The sequence below is a fragment of the Callospermophilus lateralis genome, chromosome 16 (genome assembly GCF_048772815.1).
Source record: "Callospermophilus lateralis isolate mCalLat2 chromosome 16, mCalLat2.hap1, whole genome shotgun sequence".
NCBI lineage: Eukaryota > Metazoa > Chordata > Mammalia > Rodentia > Sciuridae > Callospermophilus > Callospermophilus lateralis.
The window spans coordinates 47,293,866-47,313,941 of NC_135320.1; positions in this window are offsets into that span (position 1 = coordinate 47,293,866).

A 20,076-nucleotide genomic window follows, 5' to 3' on the forward strand; every position below is an offset into this window, starting at 1 on the left:
TCCTCTTAGTACCACCAGAGATTTCAATATGATGTATCAGTGTTCTCATTCACCTCTAAGAATTTTTTAATCTCCTCCTTGATGTCTTTTGCAACCCATGTTTTCTCATTCAGCAGCATATTATTTAGTCTCTAGGTTTTGCAATAGTTTTTATTTTTTATTTTATCTTTAATTTTTATAATTACATTTCATTGTGGTCTGATGGAATGCAGGGTAGTATTTCTACATTTTTGTATTTGTTAAGAGTTCCTTCATGGCATAATATATTATATATTTATTTCAGAGAAAGATCCATGAGCTGCTGAGAAGAAAGTATATTTGCTCATTGAAGGATGAAATATTCTATATATGTCAGTTAAGTCTAAGTTATTGATTGTATTATTGAGTTATATAGTTTTGTTGTTCAAATTTTGTTTGGAAGATCTATCCAGAGGTGAAAGAAGTGTGTGAAAGTCACCCAGAATTAATGTGTTGTGGTCAATTTGACTCTTGAACCTGAGAAGAGTTTGTTTGATGAATATAGATGCTCCATTGTTTGGGGCATATATATTTATAATTGTTATATCTTATTGGCGTATGGTTCCCTTGAGTAGTATGAAATGTCCTTCTTTTTCCCCTTTGATTAACTTTAGCTTAAAGTCTACTTTTTTTGACACAACGATGGAAACTCCTGCTTGCTTCCACAATCCATCCACAATCCATTTGAGTGTTATGATTTTTCCCAACCTTTCACCTTCAGTCTGTGGATATCTTTTTCTGTGAGATGAGTTTCTTGCAGGCAGCATATTTTGGGGTCTTTTTAAAATCCAATCAGCTAGCCTATGTCTTTTTATTGGTGAGTTTAGGTCATTAAAGTTCAGGATTATTTTTGTGATATGATTTGTATTCCCAGCCATTTTTGTTATTTAACTTGACTTAGTTTCTCCTTTGAATAGTTTTTCCTTAGTGTATTCCCTCCCTCTGCTAATTTTCATTGTTGTTTTTCATTTCCTATTCATAGAATATTTTGCCAAGGATGTTCTGTAGTGCAGGTTTTCTAGCTGTAAATTCTTTTAACTTTTGTTTATCATGGAAGGTTTTTATTTCATTATCGAATCTAAAGTTTAATTTTGCTGGATATAAGATTCTGTGTTGGCATCCATTTTTTTTTCAAAGCTTAATATATGTTGTTCCTGGATCTTCTAGCTTTCAGAGTCTGGGTTGAAAAATCTGCACATAACCTAGTTGGTTTTCCCCTATATGTAATCTTTATAATTGCTCAGTTTCTCTTTAGAACCTCTATCTCCCTATTGAAGTAACTTTTTGCTTCCTGTATTTGCTTATGTAGCTCTTTGTTGAAATGATCTTTTGCTGCCTATATTTGCTTTCTTACATCATCCTTTAAATCACAGAACATTTTAATTATGTACATCATGAACTCCTTCTCTGTAATTTCATCTGGTATGCTGGCCATGAATTCTAATAATGTGTTATCTTTATTTATTTGGGGAACTTTCTTCACTCATCTTTTCATGTTGCTCATGTGTCTTCCCTTCTAGTGCTGTGGATCTGAGGCATTACTGTTTTTACCATATAGGCTTGTCCCTGTAGGGTTCCAATATCTCTCCTTTGAGGGGTAGGACAATGTTAACAGAACCCAATATAAACAAAATACCACCTAAAAACAAATACTTGCTAATAGATGTTTATAGTTTGGTCACAATGTTCAGAAATGGTGAATTCAATTATTATCTACAATATAATCAGTAGCTTTGTAAAAGGGTTTTACTGTTTCTGATGGTGGACAATGAACCGGGGGTGAGATGTAGGAAGATATGCTGAGGAAGTAGGAGGTGAGAATAAATAGAGTTATATCTTAGGAAATGTGAAAGAGAAATCTGAAGAAGAAGGTAGCAGGAGAATAGAGAGGAAGTAGTTTTGGGTAGACAAGTAAGAGGGAAGACAGTAGAGTACTAAAACAAACACACATATATATTAAGAAAAATTTTAAAATGGTAAAATAGAAAAAAAATGGAGAAAAAAAGAAAACAAAACAAAACCAAAATATATATAGATATACAACATAACTGTATTATACTATTCAGTCATCTCAGACATCAGTATCCTAATTCATGCAAAGTTCTTGGTTGCACATAAATTGGAGGTGTAAGGGTGGGAGAATAGAGAGGGAAAAGAAAAAAAAGGGAAAAAATCTTGAAGGAAGAAACAAGGATTGTTTTGGTTGGAGATCAGTATCTTTCCTGCTCCCTTCTCATCCAGTAGGTGGAATTTTCTGTTGTTACCTGGTATCTCCACCTTCAGGATAGTAAAGGTAAGCAGTCTTATCTTCTTATCTCTCCTGAAGACCTCCCAGTTCCTGGTCTCTCTTAATCTCTAATCTCTATCACACTCACCCTCTCCCTTACTGCTTCCTAATAAGGGATCTTTCTCTCCGGGGCTGTTGTGTGTTGCACTGTGCACCTGCCCTGCTAAGAGCTCTTTTTGATATTGTTATTGTTGTTGGGCAGCCACTGTGCTGGGTTAGCAGCTGCTGGGGAGAGGGAGTAGTTAGAAACTGGGTTTCTGGCCAGCCAGAGTTCCAAACTAGGAGTTGCCCCCACAATGCTTCCAGCAATAGGGTGTCTGGTGGGGTCAGGGGAGCTGGGCAATGGCATTGGATGGTGAGTTCAGAGACTGGGTCTATGGTGTGCAGCATGTGACTGTGGCTGTCTTCAGAGCCTGTGTGAAGTTCCCTGGTGCAGGTGGGCTATGGCACGTAGGGGATTATCTTCATGCTGCAGAGTCCCAAGATGGAGGTGACCAGGGGAGCCCCACATTGGTTGATGAGGGTCCACAAAGGAGTGGCAGCTGGAGATCCTGCACATGGGTAGCTGCCAGGTGTCCTGCATGGGATCTGTGTCCAGGATTTCTGCTTGGGTGGGTGGCTGAAAGTTTTGCACAGGTAATGATGCTGATGGTCCCGCTCAGGCACCGGGTAATCTTGCATGGGCTAGTAGTCGGAAGACCTACTCTGACGCTGAGGCCTGGAGCCCTGCAAGGGCACAGTGGCTGTCATTCCTGCACAGGAGCAGGAATATCACTCACAGAGAAGCGGTATTCTCACTTCTTGAGTCCCAAGTCACTGAGCAACACAGATTTCTGCCTCCCTATGTCCCACCATCTTGGATTCCCGTCAATAAGGATCTAATAGTCATTATTTATTTACTTTTTTGTGTGGCTGAAATATTTCAGAGAAACACTTTTCCTCATCTTTAATATGTATGTTTTTAGGATGAAACCTTATATCCTAGAACAACAATCTAAGGCATGAGATCACTAAAACTTAAAATCTCACCAAAACAACTTTAAGAATATTTAGTAACTCAGTCACTTAGTCTTCTTGGAGAATACACAAGAAAGAATTTCCTGATTTAAACACATTCTCTATTCTGTTCTACATTCTTGATTCTCTATTCTATAGAAAAAAAAAATTTTTTTTTTTAGTAAGGCCCCAATGTGGTAGCAACTGAGGGTCCACATATATTTAACCAGAAATTATGTTGTAATAGGAAACCAACTTAAGCATTTTTTTTTTCTTGTCCTCTTTTGGTTTTTGTGGAGCTGGGGATCAAACTCAGGGCCTCATGAATGCTAGGCAGGCACTCTGCCCCTTAGCCACCTCCCAGCTCTAAATATCACTTAAGTGAACAGTGAAGGAGGGACGTGCCCTAGAATGCCCACTCTCAAAAGCAAGAAATAATCACTCTTGATTGAAGAGTAAGAGTCCTGAATTAAATCGTTCCACTTTTGACTCCTAAACTGTTAAAGTTTTCTAGAATATATTTGCAAACTTATCTCAGTAAGTAACTCATTTTCTTAGCATAATGGATAATTAAGACCCTCACAAACCTTGACGCATATAATTACCTACAGCGGTTCTTGTTGAAAATAATTGTAAATGAATATATACATCAAAGAATGAATCAAATTTATAATCCAAGATAAATGCTGGATGTCTTTTAAAAATAATTTCCCTGATCTGAATTTTTCTTCCACTTGCATACTACTAAAAATAAAATAGCTCTGTCCAAAAAAATAGATCAGACTGAGTCTGTGAACGACTCCTGTTTGAACAATTACTCTGCTAGCCACCTTACCTGTGTTATATTACTGCATTTCATCTTCATGAGAAAGCTTAATGATAGGAATCATCAATCCAACTTTACAAATATGGAAATGGAAGTTAAGGAAGTTTAGTTAATTTGCCTAGAGCAAACAGTCAATAAATTAAAAAAAGGATTTTTGTCTTTTTCCAAAACTCATAATTCTCAGTATATCTGTTGCTTCATACTAGTTAGCTAGACTTTAGCTATTGGAAGGTGTTCAACATCATTAATATATTACTTGCAACTAAACTTGTACAATTTATTTCAACCATTTTATTCATTTTTAACATCATTTATTTAGTGGCTCCTATGAAATTTGTATCAGATACCAGGGTAGGCACAATAAATACAAAGTGAGTGAGACATAGTTTCTATTATCATCAAATCTGTAGTTTAGATTGAGGGGAAAAAAAGAGAAGTAGAAATACAAAATAATCACAAACTGTAATAAGTGCTGGTAAATAAACAAAAAGAACAGAGAAAAAAAGTAGGAGACTTGCGTTTTATATGGTGATCAGGAATTAGCTAGGGGGTTAACATTCCAACAATGCTGCATATCAGTGATAAAGGCTGATGGGAAAAGCAGGAAAACTGGAACAGAGCTGAGATTCAATCAAACAAAATAAATGGATGAACAACCCATCTGAAAGGCAAGCCAGTGGGAAGAGTAACCTAGGTAGTCAACTAGAAAATAATTCAGAAAAATCTGTCTGAATTAAAAATGGAAGTTATTGGGGTCTAAAACCCAAAGAGATGTGACAGAGACTAAGGGGAGCCATAGGCATATGCTGTGATCAAGGAAGAAAACCTCAGCCCTAAAGAGAAATGGATATTCAAGGGAGACAATTGTGCAGAAAATATAGAGACTGAATCAATGTGAAGAGCCAATAAAAGAATGGGGCACATGGTGCAAAAGGCATAATGTCCTAGGACTTCATGTCCTAGGGCTGACAACCACTTTGAAAGAAAGAGGCCATTTCAGAACTCTAAAATTAAGATCAGCCTTTACCCATTTTCTGTTGTTCCAACAAAACATCTAAGATTGGAAAATTTATAAAGAGTAGAAGTTTATTTGGCTTACTGTTCTGAAGTCTGGAAGCCCAAAACCATGGTACCACCATCTTCTTCCTGTAGCATAATATGATAAAGGACATCACACGGTGAGACAGAGAAAGCCCACTAGCTTCAGCCTCTCTTCCTAAAAAGCTATGGCATCACTAATGCCATCATGGGGGCCCCAGCCTCACGACCTATCTAATACTAATTACCTCCCAAGTGCCCCACCTGCAAATACCAGCAATATATAGTATGAATTTGAAGATTAAGTTTCCAACACATGAGCCTTAAGAGAACACATTTGAACCAAAATAACTAGGTTACTAGATTTTTTCTTGAGAGTAAATCTTTTCCTAGAACAGGGCTAAGATTGACCAACAGTGAGATTTTTATAACTTTTTTTTTAGTGGTAACAGAAGATTTACAAACCATTGTAAGAAATAAGATCTTTTGTACTTTCACCCAGTTTTTTCTGATGCTAATATCTTCAAAACTATAGTTTAAGGGCTGAGATTGCCCACAGTGGTAGAGTGCTTGACTAGTATGTGTGAGCCTCTGGGTTCGATCCTCAGCACCACATAAAAATAAATAAAATAGAGGTCCATCAGCAACTAAAAAATAAAATAAAATAAAAAACTATAGTTCAATATCACAACCATAATATTGACAAAAATTCATGGTATAAAGATATAGAATAATTCCATCACCTCAGGATATACAACCTTTCCATCATATCCCCTTTTACAGTCACATCTACTTCCTTTTCACCACCCACCCCTTTTTTTAATCTCTCCAACAACGAATCTGTTCACAATTTCTATAATTTTTCATTTCAATATTTTACATTAAAAGAATGATACAATATATCACTTTTTGGAGTTCACCTTTATTTAGTAAGCACATTCTCTAATGAGTTTTTCAAGTTATTATAAGTATCAATAATCTGTTCGTTTTTATTGCTGAGTAGTCATCAGTGATGTAGATGTACCACAATTTATTTAACCATTAATCAATCCATTAAAGAACATCTGGGCTGTTTGCACAGTTTGGACATTGTGAATAAAGCTGCGATAAACATTTATGTGCAAGTTTTTGTATGAACTTAAATTTTCAATTCTCCGGATAAATGCCTAGCAATGAAATTGCTCAATTATATGGTAGTTGCATGCTTAGGTTTTAAGAAACTATGATACATTTCACAATCCCACCAGCAATGTCAAAAGTGATACAGTTTCTCCACATCCGTTCTAGTATTTGGCTATGTCACTAATTTTTATTGCAGGCACTTCAATAAGCATACAGTGATATCTCATTGTGGTTTATATTTGCATTTATATTTGCATTTCTCTAATGGCTAATAATGTTGAACATGTTTTCATTAGTTTATTTTCCATCTGTATGTGCTCTTCGATAAAATGTTTGTGTCTTTTGCCCATTTTATACAAAGAATTCAGTTATTTGGTAGGTTTACTTTTATGTTTACTGTTGAGTTTTGAAAGTTTGTGATTAGACTATGTGGTTTGCATTTATTTTCTTCCCATATGCAGCTTGTCTTTTTATCCAACACTTTTTCATAGAGAAAAACTTCTTAACTTTGATGAGGTGCAATTTATCAGGTTTTAATTTTTCTTTTATAGACAATGCTTTTTGTGTCAAGTCCAAATCCTTTGCCTACACCTGCATTCCAAAGATTTTCTCCTATGTCCTATTTTCTAAAATTCTTATAGTTTTACACTTTATAATTTAAATCCATGACATGTTTGACTTATTTTTGTATAATGGGTAAGACAGGTTAAGATATATTTGGTGGCAAGGGGGGTTGTCTTTTTTGTTTTGTTTTGCCTGTGGATGTCAGGTTCTGTAGCACCATTTGTTGATTGCATTCATTAAATTGTTTTTGCACCATTGTAAAAAATTAGATGAACATATTAGTATGGTCCTATTTCTGGGATTTCTGCTCATTCCATTGATCCCCAAGTAAATGCCATACAGACGTGCCTACTGTGGCTAAATTTCAGGTCCTGAAATTGGATTCCTTGATATCTCCCATTTTGTTCTTTTTTATTATTATTTTTTCAGTTCCTTTGCCTTTCCATAAAAAATTAAGAATAATTATTCAACATTAAAAAATATCTAACTAAAATTTTAATATAAGTTGCATTAAACCTATACATTAATTTGAAAATTAATGTCTTCTAATCCATGAACATGGTATTCACTGCATGTATATAGATCACCTATGATTTCTTTCAAGAGCACTTACAGTTTTACTTATATAAGTCCTATAATGTTTTGTTAGATTTATACATAAGCATTTTAATAAATTACAAATAATACTGTGTTTTTAATTTTGTAGTCCAGATGTTCATTGTAATTATATAAAAATAAAGTAATTTTTATTTGTTGATCTGGTATTCTGCAACCTGTTGAGCCCATGAATGAGCTTTAATATAGTCCTTGGAATTTTTCATGTGAACAATCATGTCATCAAGAAACAGAGTCAGTTTTATTTCTATTATTTATCCTGAGCCTTTTATTTCCTTTTCTTGCCTTATTGCACTGGTTAGAGTTTTCTAGGAATATGCTAAAAGGAATGGTGAAAGCAGGCCTTCATGATAAATTATGCTCCCAATCTTAGGAATAATACATTCAGTTTTTCACCATTCAATATGATGTTAGCTGGAGGGGGGCTGTTGATTAGTTTTTGTTTGTTCATTTGTTTACTTTGTATAAGCATTTCATTAGGTTGAAGAAGTTCTACTTACTATTTTTCTGAGACTTCTTATAAATAAGTGCTAAATTTTGTCAAATATTCTATTTACATCAATTAATAAGATGCAAATTTTATTCTTTGCCTATTAATGATTTTTGCCTATTAATGATTGGTTGGATTTTGAATGTTGACCCAGGCTAGTGTAAAATTGAAATAAACTTCACTTAGAGTTAAAAATAAACTCCCAGTTTAAATGAACTCCACTTGGTCATGATACATACTTTTTGTAACTTATTATTGCATTTTATGTGCTAAAATCCCAAATGACACGTATAAAACGAAAACAAGCCAAATGGGTAAATTTTAAGTGATATTTTCTTAATAGTAATAAATCTATTTTAATTTATTTATTATCACTGAGACCTGGATATTAAGTCATGATATTATACTATTTTAATGTAATCTAATATACCTAGTATAATGAATATGCCAAAAGTGGTTTTTAACTTACTTTCAGCAATCTGCCATATACTAATTATCCTCCCATTTTTAAAAAAATGAATAGTTAGTACAAAAAAATTTTTTTAAGTTAAACCTATAATTTAGTCTACCTTAGGAATTCTTACAGGGCCTAAAGCAATAGACAAACTTCCTCTGTGTGTGTGTGTGTGTGTGTGTGTGTGTGTGTGTGTGTTAATCAAAATGTCAGTTCTGAAATTTTTACACAAAGATTTTGAGGTCATGAAGGAGAATAGAAAAACTTTTGTTATTTAAATGCTGCAAAGAGTTGCTGAGCCAGAAGGGAAAATACTTTCCTTTTCCTTGAAGAACAATGTCTTTGTCCTAAGAAAACCACCTAATTAACTTTTAAATCACTCAAAATAAAAGCAAGGATAACCCCATTTTCCTGGGGAAACTTTATAACAATAATTTGAAAGCAGATATTTCAGGCAGAGAAACTAAATGTACTGTTTATTAATATAAATTGCATTGAGCCAAAGTTATAAGCCCTGAAACTGTATATTGCATGTAATTTATTAATCAATTACATGTATTAATTTATTGCATGTAATGGGAAAAATTAAATTTTTCCCATAAGGATGTGGAAGAAGGATATAAATTCCTTTCTCTCTGAACCTTGCAATGGTTGAGCATTTCATTCCAGGGAACTGAAATGGGGGTTGCAATGTAGAAGGTTTTCCCTACTGTTGACTGAGATCTGAGGATTAGCATAGTCTGGGAATTTGTTTAGGAAGTACCTTACCTTGTAAGAAAAACTAAGCCTGTGGGAAAAGTTTCAAACATCAGCTAATGGTTCCATCTGCTTAGTGAAGAATTAATAAATCTGTTTCAGGATAATCAAAATGGCAAAGAGGAAGTGAAATAACCCCTACCTGCCTTGTAGTAGTCATAAGCAGAGTCAGCAATGACAAGGTATATCAGCTTGACAAAGAATCCAAACAGATCATGAGAAAAACTGCCTCTTGGCGCATAGAAGGCAGAGGATAGAAAAACTCTCAGAAGATACTAGGGAAAAATGAGGAGAACCAAACTCCTGGGATCATCAGTTCTTAGGGTCCATCCAGGAGTGGAGACAGGTTATCTGAGTTTATAAGAAGCTCCACTGTCCATGACACTGAGACCCTGTCCTATCAGAGATCAAAAACTTGTGGTTCCCAATCTCCCTGGGTGTAAGAATCTCCTGTGTACTTGCCAAAACAGCAGCCCAGGTGTTCCAGTCCAGAGAGCCTGACTTATGTCTCCTATTTTAGTAAGTGCTCAGGTAATGCTAAGGCAAGCAGTCAAGACAACACTTTGAGAAACACTGCCTAAAAACTCAAAACGCTCTTATCAAATATTAATATAAGCCCTGTAGAAAGGAATCACCTTTTTATTCTTTTTTTTCTTTTTTTGTCTTTTTTTCCTTTTAGTACCAGGGATCGAACCCAAGGGCACTTAACCATTGAGCCAATTTCCCAGCCCTTTTTTCATCATTATTTTATTTTATTTATTTATTTGTTTGTTTGTTTGTTTGTTTGTTTGTTTATTTGAGACAGGGCTCACTAGGTTGCTTATAGTTTTGCTAAGTCGCTGAGACTGGCTGTGAACCTTCAATCTTCCTGCCTCAGCCTCTGGAGCCACTAAGATTACAGGTGTGTGCCACCACACCTACCACAAGTCATTTCTTACATTAAAGAATGTTTGGTTTAGTACTGACTAGAAAACATGTATGTCACATCCCTGGAAAGAAGAAGAAAAAAAAAAAAACAGTTCAATTCCCAATGTGTAACTTTGATTTTATTTTTTATAGTAAAAATAAGAATCCGTGCTGACTTTTCACTTATCTGTTTTGATTTTAAAGGATGAGCTATAAGCCACGTGTTTTTCTGTACAAATGTGTCATTTATTATTTTTTGTACCATGAGTAAAATTTGAGGTGTTTCATAAGAAAAAAAAAAGAAGAAGAAGAAAAAGAAGATGTTACACTTTGGCTCTTTGGCTCTTTACATCTTTGGCTGAGAACTAACAGACAGTGATGTCTCTGAATGTCACTTTGGCATGATCACCTTAGATGTGAACACTAGAAGCAATTGTCTTAAATTCTTCTTAAGGGCTGGGGATGTAGTTCAGTTAAAAAAAAAAACTTAAGTATTAATACAGTATATTCTGTTTAATATTTTTTAAAATCAACAATTTTATTTTGTTCATTCATCTAAAAAATGTGCTGAATGCCAACTATGTATAAGAAAAAAAGCATTATAAAGAACACAATTAAACTGAATGAAGAAACTTGTTTCAGGTGGTTTAAAATTAATAGGTTTTTACAATTAGTGAAATAACCAAACTAACATTTGGTTAATACACTCGGTTAATAAAATATGTCTGATTCCGTGGGAGTTTAGAAATAAATGTTTTCCTAAATAATTGTGTACATAATTCTCTCTTGTCTGCTACAATTACTGTTAAATCCATTTGTATATTTTCTATAAATTTTTTCCATTTGTTCTTCCTGCTACTTTCAGATTTTATAATTTTTAAATGTTTTTATTGGGCTTTTTTCATTTAATAACATTATATAATGCACAAACAATTTAAACAGCCTATTTTGGCTTTTTTTTTTTTTTTTTTTTACTTAACTAAGCCAATTTATTTTTAAGAGGAAAAAAAAGTAAACTTGTAAATGATTATAATCCTTGCTATCCTTGTAGATTAATATATTTTTAATTCTCTGTTATAATATATGAATGTTCAGAGTAGTAAGAGATAACTTTTAAAAATTCACTTCCAAAATGTCAATACAGTAGGAGTATTTTAGATAGCTTTGAGTCCATTTCTTATTCCAGCAGTATAAGTGTTTCCAGGAACAATTAGCTTTTCATCTAAGAGTTCACAATTACAATCAATATTACAAAATCATTTCTGAAATATGCTTCTCTGTTTTGACTGCAAGTAAGATATTCATTTATGAGCTCTTACAGGATTTGGTGAGTTCTCAGATATGAATACTGGGCCAACATTTAAAAGAAACATTTAACAAAACTTTTGAAATAAGTGGTTCACAAAATTACTTAATATATGCTCTACAGATTTATTTCTTTCTACTTCAATTAATTGCACTGGAAACAGCCAAATTGAATCACTGGCATGATAGTTATTGCTGATCTGGTCATAGGAATCATGTTGAACTGTGAGAAAAACGGGTTGGATTAAAGCTACAATTTGGTATCTATCCAATTTTAGAGGAGATCAATAAAAAGACATGATTGCTCATTCAAATTGATGTCAAAAGAGAGAAAGGGTATGTTTAGAATTTGAAGACATAACTAGTGAAAAACAAAGTTAGACCACAAGAATTAACCCCTAAGCAAAATGAGTTATAAGCAAAATGAGTTATGTCGAAACCAAATCTCCAGGAGGTTTATCTGAGAGCCATTTATCTTTCCAAATATCTTCACCTTCAAATTGTTGCATTACTGAAAATGTTATCAGAAATTTTTAGTGTTTGCTTTTGGAGTTCTCTGAATTTGTACATGACTTCCTATAACAGATTCAATGAAAGATGTGGGAATATAGAAAAAGAGGTACATGATATTTATAAATGAAAATTTTGTTTTTTAATGTACCTTAAATTAAAAGACTAAGAGTTTATATCTAATGCCTGAGGAATCATAATTTCTAGTAGTTTGTTTGGAAGTTCAACAGATTTATAAAATTCTAATTTCAAGTCAGCATACTGTGCAAGAATGCTATGCCCATTGTTTGTTGCATTTCTTTTGAATACTCTCACTGGATTTTGATTGCACTTTATCAGTAAAAACAATGATGAGTCAAGGCATAGAAATAAAATCACATGGTATATTATTGATAAAACCCACACCACACATGAAAATAAGAATGGTCCTACTGGGGAAAAAAATTCATCTTCAAAAAATTTCAATTAGGGGCTGGGGATATAGCTCAGTTGGTAGAGTGCTTGCCTCACATGCACAAGGCCCTGGGTTCAATCCCCAGCACCATTAAAAAAAAAAAAAAAAAAGTAGAAATTCTATTCCAAAGTGCTCAAGATCAATCATGACTCAAGTCAGAGTGACATGATCACTGTGTCTCTGTACCACTTCATTAAAAACACTCTATATCCATCCTCAGAGGAGAAGTTATTGAACAAATAAATAAGGCACAAATGATTGTGTGTTTAATGTCTTTAGGTCAATCACACAAGTCCCATCTTGGCTTCCACCTGAGAATAACGGTTCATTGGTTAATACTTCTCTATGTTTTTAAGTCAGCTCTCTTTTAAACCTTCTATAACATTTCTTCCCCACCATTTTCTACTCATGTCCTCTGACCTTCTACCCCAGTTTCTTACCTTCACCATGTGGCAAACACTGCTAGGGACCGCTCATCATCCACTCTCTCCTTCACTAACTGTGATTCTGTGTCAGATGCACATGGACGAGCTCAGAGTTGCCCAGATTCCAGTCTCCTGTGCAGCTATAGGTGAATGTATGACTCCGTTCTGGCCAGTGCTGAAGTGAATTCAGCGGGTTTTACAAAAACTATTATTTTGACAAAGGTGCTATAAGCAACGTTTTGCCTTTCAGTCTTCCCATTTTCTTCTCACCTGGAATTTGGATGGAGTACAAAAAGGTAGAATGGCCATCATTTAAACAAAAGAACCAGAGGCAAGTGCCAGGGACTGCAAAGTAAAAGAAGCAATTAGAGTCTGTAAAATTGATGACTTTCTTAAATGGTTACAAGGTTTCTGAACTGTCTATCTGCAGATTCTCTGCCTCATCAAGGGAAAAAGAAAAAAAAAAAAAAAACTGCCAAGTCCCGGTAAACAAGTTTCTTTTATGGGGGATAAATGGAATTCTGATCAATACAAACAGAAAACAAGTGACCTCTCTCCTTACCTTAGCATGTATATAAATATATGCACTAAAATTATTTTTATCAATCATCAATAAAGATTGTAGAAATAAAGAAATGAACAACTCTACAAGAATTTTTAAAACATGTACAATTTGCTCAAGGAGTATATTGCTTTTTAACTTACTTATTGGTTTTTATTTTAGTTTTTGTTGTTTTTGTGGGCTTTTTTTTATCTTGGATAACTTTTTAAATAAATTTTTAAACATTGCACACCACAAAAACGAAAATCTAGTTGTGATGTATTTAATAAATGGTGATGAACTCTTTCATAGTATTCCTTTAAAGTGGAGTCTATATCCCTTCTCCCTTGACTTTTAGCATCCTGTGACTTGCCTGTAATCAACAGAATTCAGTGAGAGTAACTCTTGGTGATTCCCAAGGCTGTACCCAATGAGGGCAAGGCAGCCTCAAACTTACCTTTCTGGAGACTCATGCTTGAAGCTCTGAAATCCATCTACTCTAAGGCCTCCATTCTACCAGGATGTCACATGAAGAATGCTCCTTTATGGAGGCTTAGCCTTCAAATTCTTCCATGCACTGAGCCAAACGTGGGAGTGAACAAGACTTCAGGCCTAGCAATTGAGTCCCTTCAAAACTTCAGAGCCTTAAGTAGAGATTTAAGGCTAATGGAATAGAGACAAGCTGTCCCTATTATGACCTGTCCCAGGTTTTTGTTTTTTGATTTTTTTAAGTTGTTTTAAGCTGTTAAATTCTTGAGAGATTTGTTTTGTAAAAATAGAAGCCACAATGAAAAAGATAGTGCACCATAATCAAGTAGGGTTCATCCCAGGGATGCAAGGTTGGTTCAACATTCAGAAATCAAATAAACATAATTCATCACATCAAAAGACTTAAAGACAAGAATCATATGATCATCTCAATAAATGCAGAAAAAGCATTTGACAAAAGACAGCATCCATTCATGTTTAAAATCCTGGAAAAACTAGGGAGAGCAGGAATATACCTCAAAACATTGTAAGCTATAAATTCTAAACCCAAAACCAACATCATTCTAAATGGAGAAAAATTGAAAGCATTCCATCTAAAAACTGGAACAAGATAAGGATGCCCTCTTTTACCACTTTTATTCAATATAGTTCTAGAAACTCTAGCCAGAAAAAAATTAGACAGAAAAAAAGAAATAGAAGGGATACAAATAGAAAAAGAAGAACTCTATAATTCCTATTTACCGACAACATGATTCTATATTTAGAAACCAAAAAAAATTCACCAGAAACCTTCTTGGACTCATAAACAAATTCAGCGAAGTAGCAGGGTATAAAATTGACACCCATAAATCAATTGCATTCCTAAACATCAGTGATAAATCAATTGAAAGAGAAATTCACAATAGACTCAAAGAAAATAAAATATTTGCGAATCAACTTAACAAAAGAGGTGAAAGACCTCCACAATGAAAACTACAGAACACTAAAAAAGACATTGAAGACGACCTTAGAAGATGGAAAAATCTCCCATGTTCTTGGATAGGCAGAATTAACATTGTCAAAATGGCCATACTCCCAAAAGCACTATACAGATTCAATGCAATTTCTATTAAGGTTCTGATGATGTTCCATAGAAATAGAAAAATCAGTCATGAAATTCAATTGGAAAAATAAGAGGCCCATAGTAGTCAAAGTAATCTTCAGCAAGAAAGTAAAGCAGGAGGCATCACAACACCAGACATTAAATTACACTAAGAGCTATAATAACAAAAACAGCACAGTATTGGTACAAAACAGACATGAAGATCAATGGTAGAGAAGAGAAGACACTGAGACAAATCCACATAAATAAAGTTATCTCATATTAGACAAAGGCACCACAAACATACATTGGAGAAAAGATAGTCTCTTCAAAAAAATGGTGCTGAGAAAACTGTATATCCATGTGTAAAAAGATTAATTTAGACTTCTATCTCTCATCCCACACAAAACCCAACTCAAAGTGGATCGAGGAACTAGGCATTAAACCAGACCTTGCACATACTGGAAGAAAAAGGAGGCCCAAATCTCCATCATGTTGGCTTAGGAACCAAATTTCTCAACAAGACTCCTAAAGGACAAGAAGTAAAATCAAGAATCAATAAATGGGAGTTTGTCAAACTAAAAAGCTTCTTCACAGTAAAGGAAACAATCAATAACATAAAGAGAGAGCCTACAGAATGGGAGAAAATCTTTGCCACCCACACCTCAGGTAGAGCATCATTCTCCAGGATATATGAAGAAGTCAAAAAACATCAAAAAAACAAATAACTCAATAAATAAATGGGCAAAGGAAATGAACAGATTTTTCACAGAAAAATAAATACAAATGGTCAACAAATATATGAAAAAAATGTTCAATATCACTAGCAATTAGAGAAATGCAAATTAAAACTACATTGAGATTTCATTTGACTCCAGTCAAAATGGCAATTATCAAGAATACAAGCAACAATAAATGCTGGGAGGATGTGGGGGAAAAGGCACCCTCACACATTGCTGGTGGGAGTGCAAATCATTAAAACCACTCTGGAAAGCAGTATGGAGATTCCTAGAAAACTTGGAGTGGAACCACCATTTGAGCCAGTTATCCTACTCCTCAGCATATACCCAAAGGACTTAAAATAAATATACTACAGTGATGCAGCCACATCAATGTTTCTAGCAGCAAAATTCACAATAGCTACACTATGGAACCAATTTAGATGTCCTTCAACAGATGAATGGATAAGGAAAATATGTTACATATACACAATGGAATATTACTCAGCCATAAAGAAGAATGAAATAATGACATTTGCCAGTAAATGGATGGACCTAGAGACTTTCATGCTAAGTAAAATAAGCCAATCTCAAAAAGCCAAAGGCCAAATGTTTTCTCTGATGTATGGATGCTGATCCATAATGCGGGAGAGCTAGGGAAGAATGGAGGAACTTTGGATTGGGCAGAGAGGAGTGAGAACAGGGAAGAGAGTGTGAGGCTGAGAAGGATCGTGGAATGAGACAGACATTATTAACCTATTACATGTATGATTGCATGAATGATGTGACTCTGAACTGTGTATATAGCCAGAGAAATGAGAAGCTGTGCTCTATTTGTGTACAATGAGTTGAAATGCATTATGCTGTCACGTATAACTAATTAGAACAGATTAAAAAAAATTAAAAAGAAACTGTAGCATATATATATATATATACACAATGGAATATTATTCAGCCTTAAAGAAAAATGAATTATGTCATTTGCCTGTAAATGTATGGAACCAGAGAATATTATGGTAACTGAAATAAGACAATCCCAAAGAACCAAAGGCCAAATGTTTTCTCTGATGTGTGAATGCTGATCCATAATAAATGGCAGAAAGAATAGGGGTATTTTGGACTAGACAGAGGGGAGTGAAGGAGGGGAGGGGGTGTAAGAGTAGGAATAAGAGTAGAATGAATCAGATATTCTGAAACTATGTGCATATATGATTACATGACCTGTGTAACTCTACACCATGTACAACCAGATGAATGAGAAGTTCTATTCCATTTATGTATATTATATCAAAATGCATTCTACTATCATGTATAACTAATTAGAACAAATAAAAAATATAAATTAAAAAAAGAATGAGAAGTTACACTCCATATACGTATGGGCCATCAAAATACATTCTACTATCTTATAAGTAAAAAGAAAAAATTTTAAAGGAAAAGAAATAGCTAGACACTGGGGAAAGCCATTTTCCACATTTGGAAATATGTGAAAAGAGAAAGTTTTTCAGAATGAAAACAATGACACATAGAATGACAAAAATAGTATTTGAGAGGCTTGTGAAAATAGCACCAACTATTTTACATTTACATTATGTACTTGAGTGCATGGTATTCAGGGCTCGTGACAAACTTAATTAACTGTCCAACAACACAAAAAAACCCAGAAACTCCCTTGGTACTGAAATTCACAAGACAGACAATGAGTTCAAGTAAACAGGAACAAGAATAAGACCATCAGATAATGTTAAACTTTCAAAATAGACTCAAGTTTTTAGTTCAGCAAACAGTACTCTTTTCCAGGGTAACCGATACTTATCCTCCTCTTTCTCCTCCCATTATAAAAACAGCAGCAGTATTATTATCATGATCATCATCTTTATTTCAACTCTTCAACCCAAATGCTGAAGGGTAATATAGATTTCTGTATCATGTTTTGCATTTATTTCCAATATTTAACGATGTTTGATTTCATACATTCCCTTTTGCAAACACAAGCAGAGAAGGCAAAGCTGATGTCATGAAACGTGGTCTATCACCTGGATTCTTACACGTAACTAGACTACAATGACCAATATTGAGAATATCATTTCACTGTTTGAGCCATTTTATCCTATTAAAAATTTAGACTGAAGCATACTGCATAAGTAATATATTTTCTGAAAACTTCCCCATGATCTTTGTTTTTAACAACAGCTACATTTCTACAAGATGCTTGCAAATGACTTTATGTATTTGGTCTATAATTACTTTTGTCTTCTGCCTGGTTTGTCCCAGATGCATATAGATATAATGGGGTGTTAAATAAAATGGTCCTGAAAGCTAGACACGGACAGTCAGCCAAGCGCTTCCCTTTAAATCCTTCCTTTGAAACAGAGTTGAAAACTATGGACTTTTTTCTCAAGTCCTGACATTGGCCTCCTCAAAACAATCCACTTAAATCATTCCAAGGTTTTTGTTTTCTGAATGCACAGACAGCACACAACCTTGCTGACTGAAGTGCTCAGATTATTGTCAAAATTCACTCAATCCAGTACTTTATTTGGATATACCTGTCCAAAATCGGGAAACCAACCTCCTCACACTTTATACTGAGAAATCAAAATGGGGTCCTTTGTTTTTGTTAATCATAGAAAGATAGAATTTTTTTTTAAATATGAGTAAAGATTTTAATAAAATTAGATAATAGTAAAAAAAATACCAGGTGAGATGATAGATTTATTTATGTTAGCTGCAACAAAATTATTACAAATTTTTTTTTCGATTTTTCACAGTCGCATTTTTTAGATTTGTGAAAATATACAAATTTTTCCAAGCATAACATATTAGGCCATTATTTGAAGGTTTTATATTGCAGATCAATGATAGAATTTTGCATCATATGTGCTTATTTCTTAATATGTTTTAATCATGGGTTAGTCACTAGCTGTTTTGGTTTGACTTTCTCACTTTGAATATTTCCAGTAACTTTCGAAGAGTTTGCTTTCAGTTCATATCAGGAAAACCTTTTAAAACTTCCTCTAATTTTTCACAAACATAATTTAGATGGAATTAAGTTAAATGGGATTTGTATCTCCCGGGTTGTATCTGGGTTGATTTCCAAATCAATCTGTTGGCACGACATTTGAAATTTTGAAATTAGAAAACAAAGTATGTTGTTATATTTCATGAGCTAATGTTCTCAGAAAGCAAAAAACTAAGTATTCAGGACACAGACAAGCAGTTAGAAGACTATTCAGCCTTTTAACAGGTTACAGTATGGTAGTCAGGGCTGCTGCAATCCGAATGCTGTGCCATGGGAGCTTCTACTTAAGCTTCTATTGAGTGCCTTCCAGTGTTTTGTAAGGGAGGGTGTGCTGCTATAATTGAGACAGTGCCTAAAACTACACAATAACATTCTCTTATTAAAAAAAAAAAAAGGCCCTGACTGCCAAGTATGATCTGAAAATTTCTAGTTTCTGCCAAAAAAAATAAAAATCTACTCAGATTCCAAACACTAACAAGTCCTTATGTAATAAGATGATCACTGTTACTGAAGCTTGGATTTGTGAACTTTCTCAGCCTTCTCAAGTCCTTAAATCCACCTACTCCCACTTACCAGGCCCCACATTTTTTATTTATGCAACCTGTTCCTATATATGTAAGACCAGTCACATTCAATTACAGTTAATTGTTTATCGTTTGTCCCAGTAGGATTTGAAGTTATCAAAAAGTGTCTATTTTTTTTCCATTGCTATACTGACAGCCATTAACAAGTATCTGATATAAAGGTAGTGATAGTGGAATGAATCTGATATAACATTCCCATGTACATATATGAATATGCCACAGTGAATCTCACCATCATGTTCATCCACAAGAAATTAATTAAAAAAAAAAAAAAAAAAAACTTTGGGTAAATGGCAAAAAGATCACTAGAGGGAAGGAAGTGGGAATCAGGGGGAGATACTGGGGACATAAATTAGAACAAGATATATTCTATACTTTTATAATTATGTCAAAATGGATTCTACTGTCATGTGTAACTAAGAAGAGCCATTTTTTTAAAAAAAATAACTGATAAATGGAAATGAAATGGAATGAACTGGAGTAAGATTCTTATAGCAACAAGCTTGATAAAATAATTTCTATGGGGCCAGGGATGTGGCTCAAGCGGTAGCGCGCTTGCCTGGCATGTGCCGGGTGCTGGGTTCGATCCTCAGCACCACATAAAAATAATATAAAGATGTTGTGTCCACCAAAAACTAAAAAATAAATATTAAAAAAATTCTCTCTCTCTCAAACAAAAAATAATAATAATCTCTATGGAAGTCCATGACTATCAGTAACATTGCACCCAAAGAGTTTCTTCATGCTTTAGCTTTACCAAACATTTAAAAATTGTATAAACTGAGGAATAATTGGAAGTACAATAGTTTTTAGCACCATGTGTATTGTTGAGACATTTGCGTTTCACAAATATAATCGACAATATTAAAAGCAC